The sequence below is a fragment of the Pholcus phalangioides genome, unplaced genomic scaffold, assembly GCF_987345545.1.
Source record: "Pholcus phalangioides strain wild (caught in Gottingen) unplaced genomic scaffold, Ppha-v1.0 ptg000001l_1, whole genome shotgun sequence".
Taxonomy (NCBI): domain Eukaryota; kingdom Metazoa; phylum Arthropoda; class Arachnida; order Araneae; family Pholcidae; genus Pholcus; species Pholcus phalangioides.
In genome coordinates, this window is record NW_028301594.1 from 20,353,256 (window position 1) to 20,369,241 (window position 15,986).

Sequence of the window (15,986 nt, forward strand, 5' to 3'; positions counted from 1 at the left end):
GGCTGTCGATGTAATTTTAATATTCAATAATCTCCTGAGGCACGGATAATTTTTTAAGGTTCCCATGGAACAATGTGCTGAAATCACCTTGTGTGATAGAACCTGGGTGCCTCCCGGTTCTCTCGGCCCACATTCTCCTAAAGGTTGATCACTCTTGATGCACACATTCTCAAAGTATTTCTAACCTGAGTTGTCTACAGTCTTTGCAACCGGTCAAAAAATTGCAAAATTTCAGTAACGCCTCAATGAAAGGAAGGGAGAATTTTCGAAGCCCCTTTAAGGACCGAAAATCTCCACATAGGTTATGGCCTCAAATATCACCATCTTCTTAAAATAGTTTTTCCCAGCAAAGTGCATTTTCGTGAAGTCAACTCCACAATCTTTTCAGTGAGGAAATGAGAATGGTTTTTCTCGGGAGGAATGTTGCTTAGATACCCTGCCACATGAGAGAATGTTGAGCAGTTTGGTGACATGTTTGCAAAAAAATTAGCATGCGCACCACAATTTGCATAGAAGACACCCTCTACTAGTGAATGTGTGAACCTCTTTTCTATTTTTCGCCGTAAAAAAAATTATTTTCCGTCCTTTCATTAAGTCATTCTTAAAGTTTCGGTTTCTCAACTGCTATAATGAAAAAATACCGTGATTAAATGGATAAAATCCTTCGGCACCAAAATTTCTCCCATAGGGACAATGCTAAAGTTACCCGCTTAATATATATATATATATATATGATAATTTAAACGCCTTTTCCCCGTTTAGCCGAATATTACGCTTCACACGTCAACTGCTAATAACACAAAACCACTACACATACAAAGCGAAACATTTTTGGAATTGATGAAAAATATGTCACTAAGTTTAAAAAAAAAAGTTTGAGTGTAGGTTCTGGGGCCTCACAAGTATTTTTTTTGTTTTCAATACGTATATCCAATTAGTTTTTTGTTCTCTGTTGAGCCAATAGAAGGCGCTAACTTTCTTAATGAAAAGTAAAAGTCATGTATTATGATCATTGTAATTGAATACAATTTTCATTTCATTTTTGATATCTGATTTATTCGAGAACCTTTATTAATATTGACACTTCATCAGTTTTCAATATACAAACTATACTAACGTTGTAAAATGGCAATAGAATTGTTCCTGACTTCGGATACCTTGCCTAATCGGATATTGTGTACTGGAATCGGTGAGATCTGATCAAGCGGTACCCCAACTGTATATATAAATCTTCTTGATGTTGACAGATGTATATATGTTACAGACCGATTTGTTCATCCTACAAGTGGTTTTATTGTTTCAGCTCGACTGTGTATATTTTACTTTTTTGGCTGAAACCTTATAATTCATATTCTCTTCTCAAGGGCACCACTAATCAGTTAATCTCATTTTGAATATTTTTTGAATTTCTAATTTTCAGTTTCATTGTATGAATTATCTTCGTGAGGCGTCATTTACACACGACCAGGTTTTAGTTTCGATTCGAAATACCCTTTCTAAATCTTCGCTTAAAGGCAGACAGAGAATCTTTAAAAAACCCAGAACAATAACCTTATACATAAGATATGTGAAATACTATATATATACGTTATCTTTTATGCGATCAAATGATAATAAATAATACCCTATTAGGAAACTCTCATTTCAACGAAAGTTAAGCTTTTCGGTGTGAGTCGTGCATGACTAATGGAATTTGGGTATACTTAGAATTCCCAGGAAAAACTTTCTATTTCGGTACTCTATAAGCCTAATGCTCTTTAAATGATCTCCATCGAGCTTTGGAATTTTCCATAATTTCTATATTTGCTTTTAATATCTTAGAGGCTACGAAAACATTTTGCATATACGCGTACTTTTCCGCAGAGTAAGTACATTTCCACAAGCACAAACTGTTCAATTTTCTAAAAATTGCCCAGATTAGTTTTTCGCGTTTTCCTATAAATATTTACTTCCTATCTTATGATGTTATTCTTATCCATACTGATATGATCGCACACAGAAATGCTCTTCAGTTTATACATAAGCATATTACAGTCAAACTTGATTAAAATTATACCTCCGAAATAACTTCAGTATAAGCACGGATTCCCATAGAGAATAATGGCAGTAAACTTCGCTTTTAACGTCAACAAAATACAATTATCTACGATTTAATGATAAATTTTGGCAGAGCTATTCTTTTCGCTTTTGTGGTTTTTTTACTGAAAAATTTCTAAGAAAATGAGCTCATCATATTATTGAAAGTGAAGAGAGTTTCTCTGAGGGCAAAGGGCCTGTCGTCGCTGCGAGTTCATGTTCTCGACGTTTCTCGGAAGCTAGTAGTTGTCATCATTAGAAGCTTATCATCAAAGAGTAAAAAATGAGCTTCGTTCAAGTCGTACTTCTCGTTTCCATAATATATTCAGATTTCGGATGTTTGTTTTGATTTCTGTTCGCGAAGAAAATTTCTTGTCCTCGATGCAAGCTATTTTTCATATTTATTCGTTATTTGTGCAGTTGATCCTCGTTAAGACGACCTCACTTAATGGTTGAGGGGTTCATAGCTTTTGATATGAACAAAAAGCTTCAAAAATATCAAGGCTCCCATAAAAAGTATGATAAAAAAATATTATTTGACCATCGGTTTATTTCAGATATTTATTACCGATATTTTAAATTACGTGTGCTATACTATTTCACAACACAATGTTTTATTTAAATACCCCTCCAGTAATTTTTTTTTTTTTTTCAAATTTGCAAACATGAAGGGAAAAAATGGATTGTTATCATCTTTGGCTCATGATGAAACAGCATGACATCAATGTAATTGAATAAAAATTAATTCGAAATAAATGAAACTGTTATCTCAGTTTCCAAAACTTTTTTGTTCTATCGTCCGCTTCTTCAGAAAAGTTTTCCCTCATCGCCCCCGACTGAAGCCAACCCATAGTACTTCATGCTATACTCGTAACTTTTACAGCCTTCTTGGACCATTTCATTGCCCCTCAGGGGACGATATTGTCCTTTTGGGAAACACTGGTACAACTTGTCATGGAAAATTTTTAAATTTTTAAAATCTTTAAATTTGAATTTAAAATTTAGTTTTAAATAAGACTGAATCGATGAAATTTCATTATATTTTGGCCTTTTACTGAACAACTTTCTTTATTTTGAATCAGTTTTTATTCAATTATATTGATGTCACGCTATTTTTATCTCACTTAAAATTCGTCACTGGGAAAATTCGTCGACAAGAGCTCCCATAAGTGAATTAATGAACGAATGAGTGAATGAATGATCACGTGAGCAAGTCAACGAGTGAGTGAGTGAATTGAATAAGCGAGTGAGCAAATGAATCACTGAGTGAAAAAAAAACGAGTTATAGAGTGTGCTAATCTTCCAGTGAGGGAGCAAATGAGCCACTGAGTGAACTGATGAGTCAGTGAGTGAGCAGATAAGTTAGTGAGTCACTCATTATATCCTCCCTCACTAGGTCACTCACTTGCTCACCAGGTCATTCTTTCACAATGTCCCTCACTTGCTCACCAGTTCATTCACTCACAATGTCCCTCACTTGCTCACCAGGTCATTCACTCACAATGTCCCTCACTATGTCAATCGATCACTCTCTCAGCAGTCTCAGTAGGTAAGTCACTCACTTGATATCCAGGTTACTCATTTACTTTCTAAGTCACTCACTTACTCACTAGGTTGCTAACTTGCTCGCTCTGTCGCGCACATTCATTCACCGGGTTGTTAACTTACTGACTAGTCAGTACTCTGTCAGTTAGTCACTCTGTCACACACACTCAATCACCAGGTCATGCTTTTATTCACTAGGTCAGTCATTCTGCCACTCGCTCACTCACTATAGATCACTCAGTCTACCAATAGGTTGCTCACTCACTCACTAGGTCACTTACTCTATCTCTAGTTCGCTCACTGTATCACTCGCTCACTCACCAACACTTACTACTTGGTCACTCACTCAATAATTACTGCATCATTTACTGACCCACTCATTCGGTCATCTCTCGCTCACTTACTGGCTCACTGACTCGTGTCGAATTGTTGTATGTGAATTTTCAGTAAACCGATTGTGAGACCTTTTAATACGAATATATTATTTCTTATGTTGGATGCAATGAAATCAATGTTTTATCGGTTAATATAAAAAATTCGGTTGATACAAAATATTTTTCTATGTTATCTTTTTTTTACTTCGTCTTGAAATCGACTGCGTTAGAATAAAGTAACAGTTTGATAATTACATCTGATAAATATTTCAAGCCTTATGAAAGACCTCAATTTCAGTTGTATCGGCATAATTGCCGCTCTTCAATGTCATTAAATCCGAATTTGACTCTACATGTTATTCCACTACTGTTTATGAACCAGTTCATTGTCTCTTTCATGAGCTCTCTTTAAAAAATAATAATTAGTTGAAACAAACAAGCTTTCACAAAATAATAATAATCCAGAATATGAAAAAGACGGGGGCTACCTTTTTCTTTTCGTCTAGCTTGGTGTCAATGTCCAGACCACCATCGCCTTTTATTTTTCTATCCCAAGGGGCTCCTCTTTCACCCTGTATATATCTTAACTAAGCAATCTGTATTCAGTTACAGTTCACTCATGGCATCGGAGCCTACTCTGGAGCAACGAGAGATCGCTCTCTTTCTCTCTCTCTCGCCAGTAGCATGAGAGGTATTTATGTTCGAGGTATTCTTGACATTAAGGACATCATTCAGGGAAACATATTTTAAATGTTTTTCCGCTAATTTTAGACAAGCGATAGCTGAACGTGAGAAGAATACGCGACCTGTGCAGTTGTTACTGAACGGTAGGAGAAAAAATATAATAAAAGAACTGGTTCGAAGAGGAAAAACTTCACATTTTAGTTATTAAAGCTATTGTGACTACTGTAGATTCTCTCTTTCTATTTTCATTTCGTACTCACTAAGGGTATAGATGGTCAAATTAAACCAGAACTCAACCCCCCCCCCCCACTCCTTTCTGAAAGAATACTCATGAAAACAGGTAGGCAGTGTATACAGTGCACGTTGGCTACGAGAGTTGAAGTAAAAAGACATCGCATTTGCATTTTGAATGAACAACGACATGCAAACACATTCGGTCCGGTCGAGATGTGGACCGAATATTTATTTGAATATTATGGAAAATGATTCTTTTTTTTTATTGACATATATATATATATGTCGAAATATATCATCCATTGTGCATGCGTTATCGCTCGGTATTAACGAAGTGGAACAAGGTCCAAAAAATAATGTTTGTGTAATTCGATCGATTCTATTAGGCAAATGAGGTGAAGGTTGCTACCTGTTCAGTTGCTAAACCAAAAAAATAATAACCATAAATTTGTTTTTCCAGTATTAGTTGTTTAAATCATGAAAAAAAAAATGTTTTTCCGATTTCATTTATTAAGGAAATTTCTTTAATATGCATTGAAATCTCTATTAATGGGCATCATATATTCAGAAAATGGTTTTCTCACAGAGTGGCGAATTTGTTCAATAGAGGTGAGAAAATATGTAGAAAAAATTCCGGATTTTAAGGAAAAGAATGAGCCTTGAAGGGGGTGGCTCTCCAGAGAGCATTCACAAAACTTCTTGTCCAAGTTTTCTTTTTCAAGTTTTTGAATATACAGTCCACGCCGCTTATTATAATCAAGTATAATACTATCATTCGGGTATTATTTTCCACTTTTTGCAAAGAACAGAACGGACCAATATCAAAACAAGAGAAAAAATTCGCAAAAACTTATCGGGTCTTCGGATAACGCTATCATTTTTTCTCCTCAGTATGTTTTTTCGCGCATTCTGAAGTCAAGGTTCACCCAAACTTATCGTTATCAAACTGCAAGACTATGTAGGAAGTAAGGTGTTCTCCACCCCCCCCCCCCCCCGTTGATAAGCATTTGCGTACTTAATGTCGTAATCATTCCATAGTATTCTCTGTGATCCATTTACGCGTGTAGCTGCTTTTGCAGTAGATTTCCTATAGTGAGGGGAAAATGCATGACGGAAAAAAAAACGACTCTTCCCTTCACTCCTTGATCAGTTTCTTTCTATTGACCAGATTCAAATTTCTTTTTCCAAGAGACTTTCTCAAGGAATCTATGAAACGTATTGTATGCATTAAAAAAAATCGTAATTCGTCATATGCATTAGCCAGTCACAACGACAGAATATCAAAAATGAAGGATTCTAGCTCAAAAGGAAAAAACATGCCCGTTTTAGAAAATGATACAAAACAAAAAGTGGAACGATTTTTTGAACATTTTGCGACCAATAATGTGGGAGAGAAAAACAGAGTTGTCCCGTTTTAACAATACTATACGGCCCATTCTACAAAAAGAGATATATGGTCACCGTACTTACAAACTGAGCTCTTTCAGATATAGTTGTCATTCGGTTATTGTTATAAGAAAATCTTAGTCCCGATGTGATCACATTGAGCGAAGTGGACTGTAATATCAAAATTTTCCCTCAGAGAGTCGGTTCTTGAACTGGTTTCAGTAGTTATAAAAGCAATAGAGACAGTAATATTTAGAGAAATTATCCAACACGGTTGGTTGAAAATAAGAAATAATTTTATTGAATTTTTTTCCATGCAGAGAAAACTGAACAATTTCATAATAATTAGACTTTTAAAGGATGTCAATTTAAGAAATTAGGCAACTTCAGAAGTTATTATGTTGTTTCATCTTATTATTATGAAAAATAATTGATTGGTTAAACAACACAAAAACCTTAAATTAGAGAAACGAGAGTTTTGTATGCTTGAAATTTGTATGTAGCCTTATATGGTAACTTCGTGTAAAATATTTTAGAAAAATTTAAAACGCAAATCAAATAAGTCTCTTTCTTTTTGTAGAAAAAACAGCTAAATATTTGAAATCTTAGTTAAAAGTTTTAATAAATGAAATCTTAGTTAAAAGTTTTAATAAATGAAATCTTAGTTAAATGTTTTAATAAATGAAATATCTGTTCAAAATTCAGTAAGTCCAATCTCAGAATATTCCCTGATTAACTTTAATATGTGAACAATTGTTACATTTTTCACATGTATGATGGAAAACATGGGTAACTTCCATTCACCGTGAAATTTTCACAACTGGTATAATACTCCTGAAATTAGCATAAAACCGAAAATAAATAAATCCCTATTAGTATGTCATTTATCAACGATGCCGTAAAAAGACGTAAACTTGACCTATTTTGCAGAATAATTCTTCTGCTTTCAGTTATGTATTTTCTTTCTTACCAGAACCAGACTCAGAATTTTATGGTGATGCCTGGACTCCTAAAGCGGCCATATCTTTTTCTGTAATTCTGGAAATCACATACGGTGAAACTTGCCAACGTTGGACACCAACGTCTATGATTATGGTTTTCCATCGGCTTCAATCAAAACCATTCCAATGGGAAATTATATATACGTCCTGTACACGGGCGTCTAATGTGACCGATTTTACTGAAATTTCATCATCGATATTTCAAGCCTGGGTGTCTCGCGGTTTCTCCAGTTTCTCCATCGATATTTCAAGGGTGAACCATTTATGTTGTATATCATTCATTGTATTCATTCGTGGAGAGACATCTAAATATGCAAAGTTCAATAATTTATACTATTATTAGTCATGCACTTCTAAACTTGTCAACAATGAAACTGAAGTGAATTTTTTAGTCTTATAAAGTGAGTGTCCCTAAAAAAATGTAATTGTCGCTTGTATGGCTGCATAGCAACACAATCTTTTACCATTTCAGCGAAATGCCGCCTCTTCGAAATAAATCCTGCATCTCCTGCATTTCTTCCCCAGCGAGATTCTCTACATGTGAAGGTACAAAGTTATTTAAAAATAAATTACAATGTAATAAAAGCAATAAATTCTTCACGTCTCTTGTTACATATAAGACATGGAGAAATCTACAGGGGAAATAAAAAAGTACAGTTTTCACCACCACTGCAAAAGAAACGTGACTACATTCGATAGTATACCTCTCCCCTACCCCTTACCCCCAAGGAGCTGAGCTAAAGATCAGAATGGTCATCATTATTGTTATTATTGTTATTACAACAGATAAGACCGCCGCATTGTAAAAGGGAGTCGGATAATTGCGTCTGTGAAAAAAAAAAAAGCATCGCTCCATCCATCACGGATACGATTCTTATACGATCATGCGATTCCGTGCGACGTTTAGCGTTTGCCCTCAATTAATCTTGTCGTGTTAATTCGTGCGTACCTGTACATATGCTGTACCCAGATATACATAAGTTAAAGGTGGAGTAAAAGAGAAAATGAAACATAGAAAAATGCTGTCGCAATGCATCGCTGCGTTCATTTGATTGACGATTGGTAGGCGTTCCTTTTTCTTATTCTCTGCCCTGGACGAATGCGTGAAATAGCATTAGTTTAATATTATACATATGTGTATGCACAAAAAAAAAGAAAAAAAAGTAGTAGGAGGAGCGTTTGATGCACGAAAAACAATTATAAGGTAGCTTCCGCTCCTCTCAATAGGTAGTCTTTAATATTTTTGTTATCGATGCGAACGTTTGAATAGAAATTCGGTCATATACGTTGTGAAGAAAATGAAGCTCTACGGTTTACGATGATAATTATTAACAAGGTTATTGTTAATCCGTTTCTATACCAAAAATATAGGACAAGGCCAATAAAAAAATCTCAACTTTCATTAATGCATACTAAAATTATGATATTGTCGTTATTCGATAGCATACACTGTTCCTGTTTTATCTCCTGTACAGTGAAAATAAATTAAATATCGAAATATTCCGTTATAAAATCTTTATTTGGATTAGAAAGGCGTCTATAATATTGAAAAATTCCTGGAAAAATATTGGGAATTTCTAAACTGTGCAGGTCTGGGTTCGAATCCCGGTTCGGGTATGGATGTCTACTAACACTAACAAATTCCCTGGACGGATCATGCTGATCCCTTGGGAATACGTGAGGATCACGTTATTATTTAAAAAAAAAAAATTCAAAAATTATTCCATGTATAAAATTAATAAAATACTGAAACTAAATGAAATACTTCATTCCAGTCCTATCCTAAGAAATTTCACAATTACAAACCATTCAGTATCTTGTCATCGATGAGCCTCATTATCGAAGAGAATGCATTTTTTTATTCATCGACGAACGGAGTCTTATTGAAAACCGTCAACGGTTCAATCAATATCGAGCGCAGAAGCTGAGAAATATGTCTCATGGCTACTAATAAAACAACAAGAGAAAAATGTAAATGAGGAGGAACGAGTGATAGCCAAGATATCAAAGAGATGAAAAGTGAACAAGCCATTTTTTGTTTGCTCCCCACTCGTTATTTCGAACATGTGCGGCAGAAAACTTTCCAAGAAGTGGCGTCTCGTTCCTAAATCAATGGGGGAAATTATAGTGCCCCGAACAATAGGGACTCAAAAATCATTATCATGAAGTGTTTCGTGACTAGTTGAGATTCTGTATCTCGTAGAGCCATATTTGCTATGCTGCCGAAAAGAAGCAATAAGAAACAGAGTGTGCACAGTTTCCCTTCATATACGTATATAGCGTACGCGCACACACACAGGTATAACGAGATGATATCCTTGCTGTTTCCTGTGGACATTTCATGCCTCATGAAGTAGTAATTTAGCTTTTCAATGTCCCTGTTAGACATTTTTATAGCGCGAAATTACTGGCTACGCCATCAAGGATATCTTTCTCGGGACCCAAGGGCCACCCATCGGGGTTGGTGAGTCCTCCGTAGTTTTCTTCTTATGAGTCAAAGACAAGATGGTTCTTTCCTCCCTTTTCTTGCCTGACGTCGAACTAGTATTCCTGTAATTATACCTTTTTTATGTGTATTTTGTTAAATTGCGTACACAAATAGAGTGGGCGAGGGTGCATCAGGGACTGGGACCTCCTCTTGCGTGGGAAAAAAGGGACTATTTAAGGGAGAGGGGGAATGAAAATCTTGATTGTTTCCTTCCTGTTTATTAGGCGAAAGATAGTGAATGAAGAAAGATAAATGATTGGATAGAGCTATTGATTAATTTAGATTTTGATTTTCTCTATTTTTAGACAGACGGCGTTTTCCATAACGCGAGAAGGTCATCAGCGAAAACCACACTGTGGGAAAGAAAATGAATGAATATTTGCATTCGCGAAGGAAATGGAGAAACCAAAAAATGATTCGTCATCGATAAATATCGTGAATCTAAGCTGATTATGCATTCAAGAAGTCAATTTGTCATTACCGGAGACAGTGGCCTGTCATCATAATTACGACAATCATTCTGGAATAAAGATGGCGTTTTTCGAGCTCATTCTCTAACAATGCAGTGTAAGTAAGTAATATAGGTTTATGATGACCTGGCAATTATATTGTGTGTATAATGAAGACATGAATCATGCATCTCAGAAAAATACCTTTCATAAGCCTCTTTCTTTCTATTCTTCTCTGAAAGTTATGATAGATGCCTGTGAAGAAAATGATAGGTTGATACGTTCACTTATTTAACTTATATAACAATTCAGACGTATATATAATCTACCACTAAACACGATATAGAGGGATGCATCAGATATCTATCCCAATTCTAAGAAGAAATTTTGACAGATATTCGTGTTTGCAGTGCTATGAATCATGACACAGACGGGAAATGTCACCAATGTCCACGATCGGTTTAATGTTTTCTGTTGAACTGCCGAAACCACAAATTCTAAATAATGGGAAATTTAAATTTACATCAGTCTCAACTATTAAACCAGGATACTTTTCCGAGTTCATAACCGATAGGGACATTATATTAAATACAAATACAAACACATAGGCCAGGAGGTGGCTGGAAAATGCTCACAAAAATATATATGTCAAATATAACTAGACTATAGCAAACCAAAATAAAAGCATGTATCACAAAAACAACTAATAAGTAGTCATATATAATACACTGCCTATAAAATATTATATTTATCTTATTCTCGAAGTGTAGATTGCTTCTCGATTCAGTCCAATATGTTCATAGCAGTTCTTTTTTTAAACGTGTAAATAGTATCACGTGATACTGTCATATTTTGGTTTTGTGTAGGATTCCAATGATCCCTGTCAATGAATACGGCTGTGCCACTTTTAAGATACAGTCATACTCAGTTATAACAACCGTGATTGTAACGACCCTTTTCGGCTATAACGTCACTAATTGGTGGTGCCGGAGGATTCCCATAGAGACTAATGTTCATGGCATTGCTTAAAACGTCGATAAAAACTCAACGACTTCGTATATAATGCCAGTTTTTTGGTCCCACTTTTATGGTGTTTTCCCAAGAAATTCCTAGATCAGAAATGAATAATAATTATAATTATATATTATTTTATAGCCATATTTATGATTATAAATAAATCTGATAAATGTAATATGGATGCATATGACTATAAATATACAGTCGAACCCCCGATGTGACGCCCCCATTTCTCTCGCAAATTTCTGGCGCTATAACGAGTTTGACGTTGTATCGAATCACAAATTGACGTGTGTAATCCCTATATATGGAAGATTTGTTCACTGAAAAATTTTGGCGTTAAGTGGGGTGGGCGCTAAATCGGGGGCGTTACAACGGGGTTTGACTGTATCTGACTACAAATATTCATCTTATATTTGTCATGCTCAACGTGTTTTTTTAACGGGAAATACATTCTAATTCATTGCAGACTTGTGCTAGCACAGAATTTCTTGCCAAGGGTTATTCACACTCAATAATTGGTTGCTTCTCGAGCAATGGTAACATTTCTTGTGAGAATTGACAATTCCCTGAAATTATTATCCAATTTTTGTGTTTTTCTCGCTAAAATACGGCCATCCTTATAATTATGAAACTACTCCATGTAAAGTATTTGATTGTGCCTGGTAAAATTTTTCATACTTGAGAAAACGGCTTGAAAACGGGAACCTCTCAGTGATAACAACAAAATTCCGTGGAATCTTCGATGTCGTCATAATAGAGTTTGACTTCATATGAAAGTCTGTCAGAATGAACAGCCAGAAATGACTTTCAGACATTTTATTTTAGAAAGAGAACTGTAGAAATGAAGAATGTCTGTGTCTTATACTGTATCTGAAGGCTTTTTAAGTTTAATCCTTGTCCGAAAATTTTAGGACAAAAATAAGACACCCTACATCAATTTCAACTAACAGTCTTATAGATAGCTTGAGAAAATACGACAAATACCATACAAAAAATTTCAGCATCACTCAAATGAAGGAGGAAAACAAAATGCACAGTCAAACCCCGAATTTTTCAAAAACTGTTGGTCCCATCCAATTTGTGGAATCGGGAAAACACAGAGACTGATTACAGAATACAATCGGATCGGTTGTAACGAACTCCAAGAGACCGGAGAAATCACTTATAACAAAATTTCGTTATAAAGGATTTCCGGGTTTTTGCATTGTTCCTATGTAAACTTACCTGGGGGATTAGAAAAGTTTTCGTTTAAACGAGATTTTCGCTATAACAGTATTCGTTAAAACGGGATTCGACTGTATTACCAATCACAAAAAAAATTAAAAAGGAAATTAATTTTCAAAAAATGATTTTTTTCCTCCTAATTCTCATTCTCTATAATACACACCACTTTAAATTTTAAACTGAACACATTTGAGAGTAGGAGTCTTCAACCTTTCACACAGAGCGGGCCAAATTGAAACTTTTCACGAAGCCCGAGGACCACCAACTCATGTGATTTAGTGCCATCTTAATGAGAGGGGCCAATGGGTTATCGAGTTAAACAGAGACAAAAATTGATTGAAGACTTTTATTTGTTCTGAAATAATTATTTTTTATTTCTTATTAATTTCGATTTTTTTCCGAAATTGTTTTTGTCATTGCAAAAGTTTTAAGTTAATTAATAGTCAAATTAATTAAAATTCTGAGGTTAATTTCATTCACAAATCACTTTAAATTATTCTAAAATTATTTCGCTCCTCAATAACTAAATCATTTGTTTCCATAACCATGGAATTATTTTTTTTATTGATTGTGAAACAGTTTCTATCAGACATTACGAAATTATTTCTCTCATTGATTTATAAATAACTTTTTTTTCTTAATTCTGGAATTATTTCTTTCATTAATTCTGGAATTATTTCTTTCATTAATTCTGGAATTATTTCTTTCATTAATTCTGGAATTATTTCTTTCATTAATCCTGGAATTATTTCTTTCATTAATTCTGGAATTATTTCTTTCATTAATCCTGGAATTATTCCCTTAATTTAATCTAGAATTATTTCTTCTATTTATTCTAGAATTATTTCTTCTATTTATTCTAGAATTATTTCTTCTATTTATTCTAGAATTATTTCTTCTGTTTATTCTAGAATTATTTCTTCTGTTTATTCTAGAATTGTTTCATTTATTCTAGAATTGTTTCATTTATTCTAGAATTGTTTCATTTATTCTAGAATTGTTTCATTTATTCTAGAATTGTTTCATTTATTCTAGAATTATTTCTTCTATTTATTCTAGAATTATTTCTTCTATTTATTCTAGAATTATTTCTTCTATTTATTCTAGAATTATTTCTTCTATTTATTCTAGAATTATTTCTTCTATTTATTCTAGAATTATTTCTTCTATTTATTCTAGAATTGTTTCATTTATTCTAGAATTATTTCTTCTTATTTTATGTTGTAATTATTTCTTATTTTATTTTGTAATTATTTTTTCTTATTTTATTTTGTAATTATTTCTCCTTATTTTATTTTGTAATTATTTCGTCTTATTTTATTTTGTAATTATTTCGTCTTATTTTATTTTGTAATTATTTTTTCTTATTTTATTTTGTAATTATTTCTTTATTAATTCCGAAGTTATTCTTTTAATTAGTTCTAGAATTAATCATCCATCAATGTTTCCAAATATTTTCTGAAAGTGATCGGTGGGCCACGATAAAAAAACCCCGTGAGCCAAATGTGGCCAGCGGGCCACACGCTAAAGTAGACCCCTGTTTTAGAGTGTTAGGCGCACCCGTGTTTGTGATCAGCACTTTTCTTTCAAGAAAAAAACATATTTTCTCATAGCAGCTACAATAGCCAGAATTTAATATCTTTACATATAAAATACACCCTAAAAAAGGGTTCACAATTTTTTTGTTGTAAACCAAAATAATATAAAATAGGTTTGTTGCACTCCCTTATTTTTTGCCCTTTGATGCCGCGTACCCTTTGAATCCAAGTGTGGGAAAGGGCACATTTTTTTTTTTATGTTCTTTCTGTATTTTGTGATATTACGAGAAAAAAATTAACGGTATAAAAAAGGAACTTGGGTAGAATCTTACAGCTTTCTTTAGAAAATTCTACGCCATCCTTGAAGGAGCCTCCTTTTTTTATATTTTTCGCTACCACCACCAGCCTATATGTATAGTGTATGTAGAGCCAAGTGTTAGAGTTGAGAGAGGGAGGCCCTTCTCTAGGAGGGCCTAAAGGGTACGGTAAGGTGTCTTTTATTGCAGTGGAAAGGGGGCCCTAACCAAGGGAACTGTCAAGACTTTTTCCCCCCGTCTTTTGAGGAGAACTAGGTGGATAGCTGCACGTACTGAGTTCTGCTTTTAATTCAGATCTTTCCCTTGGTCTCGGGTATTTTCAGTAAATATTAAGAAACAGATGTCTTTTTATAAGGTGCATTTTTCATCTTTACGTTAAAATTGATAACCATACAGTCAAACTCAGTTACAACTATTTAGATTCCACGAAATTCTGTCATTTCGACTTAACGTTTTCAAGATCTTTTTTGACAAAAAAATTAATCACAGGAAATCAAATACTTTACAAGAAGTTTTCACGTATTCCCCCGCACATTAGCCGGCATGCTGTGAAACTCGGGGGTGGGGGGTGCACCTTTCTGAATGTTGGGGCCGGTCCATTCCCGGCATGCATGTAAAAGAGAGGTTTCATAAGGATCACAAAATGTATTGAACCAATTCAATGGATTTTTAGAATAAAGATATATAAAAGTTTTCCAGAATCTGTGTGACTTGGATTTCCCATCATGTCGGAAAATACGAGTATTCCCGGTTCGTTCTCAGGAATTTCTTGGGAAACGTCATTATATATAAAGTGGAACTAAGAAGTGGAGAAAAATGTATCGTTAAATACGAGGTGGTTGATTTTCATCGACGTTATAAGCAACGTTCCCTAACATTATTTTCCATGGAATCAGTACGGACCCACCAATTACACCAGGTGTCGTTATAACCGAGGTTCACTGTATTTGTGTGCATCCATAGCAGAATGTTAGGAATCATTCCAAAAGAAATTAACAGATAAAAATTAGGTTTTGTTACCTCATAATTTACAAATATCCAGGTTTTTATGTGAAATATGAAAAACAAAAAAATTACCATTTTTTTAATTATTAAAGTTTTCAAATACACAGTTGAACTCGGTTCTAAACGAGAGGAGAATAGGTCTCTAGCACATTAACTCGTATTACGAGAAGTCGTTACGCAAGAGATAAATTCTGTAAAAGATTAAAAACCCAAAATTAATTAGTAACATTACGCGCAATTAAAACCCATAATAAAACATAATTAATGTACCGATAAATGATGCTTAATTAGTTGATGAGCATCGTCATCCAACAATCACATATGAAATTTCATCGCAGTACAGTATATACAGTATACACCTCATTATAAACTGACAAAATTCTAGTCTCCTTATTTGAAGCTTTTCGTGGAGGAATTTCATCATTTTATAGATTTGGAATCTTTATTGTTTTTGGTGGGCTAAAAAAATTAGATTAAAAACATTTAATCACCTACTCACACACTTATCGTTTAGCCATTGCATATTTTCATTAGAAATAAAGAAAAATTCGATTTGATATGGAATCATAAATTTCCTCGTACTATCCGAACCTGAGCGATCGTAATGTTCGTGAGATAATTTTATGCAATTAAATATCGAACTAA

General features: G+C 34.1%; 1 long non-coding RNA gene across 1 annotated transcript in view; it reads left to right on the forward strand.

Moving 5' to 3' along the window:
• The window catches only part of LOC149090039 (uncharacterized), a 222,341-nt gene that overhangs the window by 194,820 nt on the left and 11,535 nt on the right, over window positions 1–15,986 (forward strand). The window contains exon 5 of the long non-coding RNA XR_016193156.1: window positions 10,094–10,355. This is a non-coding gene — a long non-coding RNA (uncharacterized LOC149090039). The remainder of the gene's footprint in view (window positions 1–10,093; window positions 10,356–15,986) is intronic.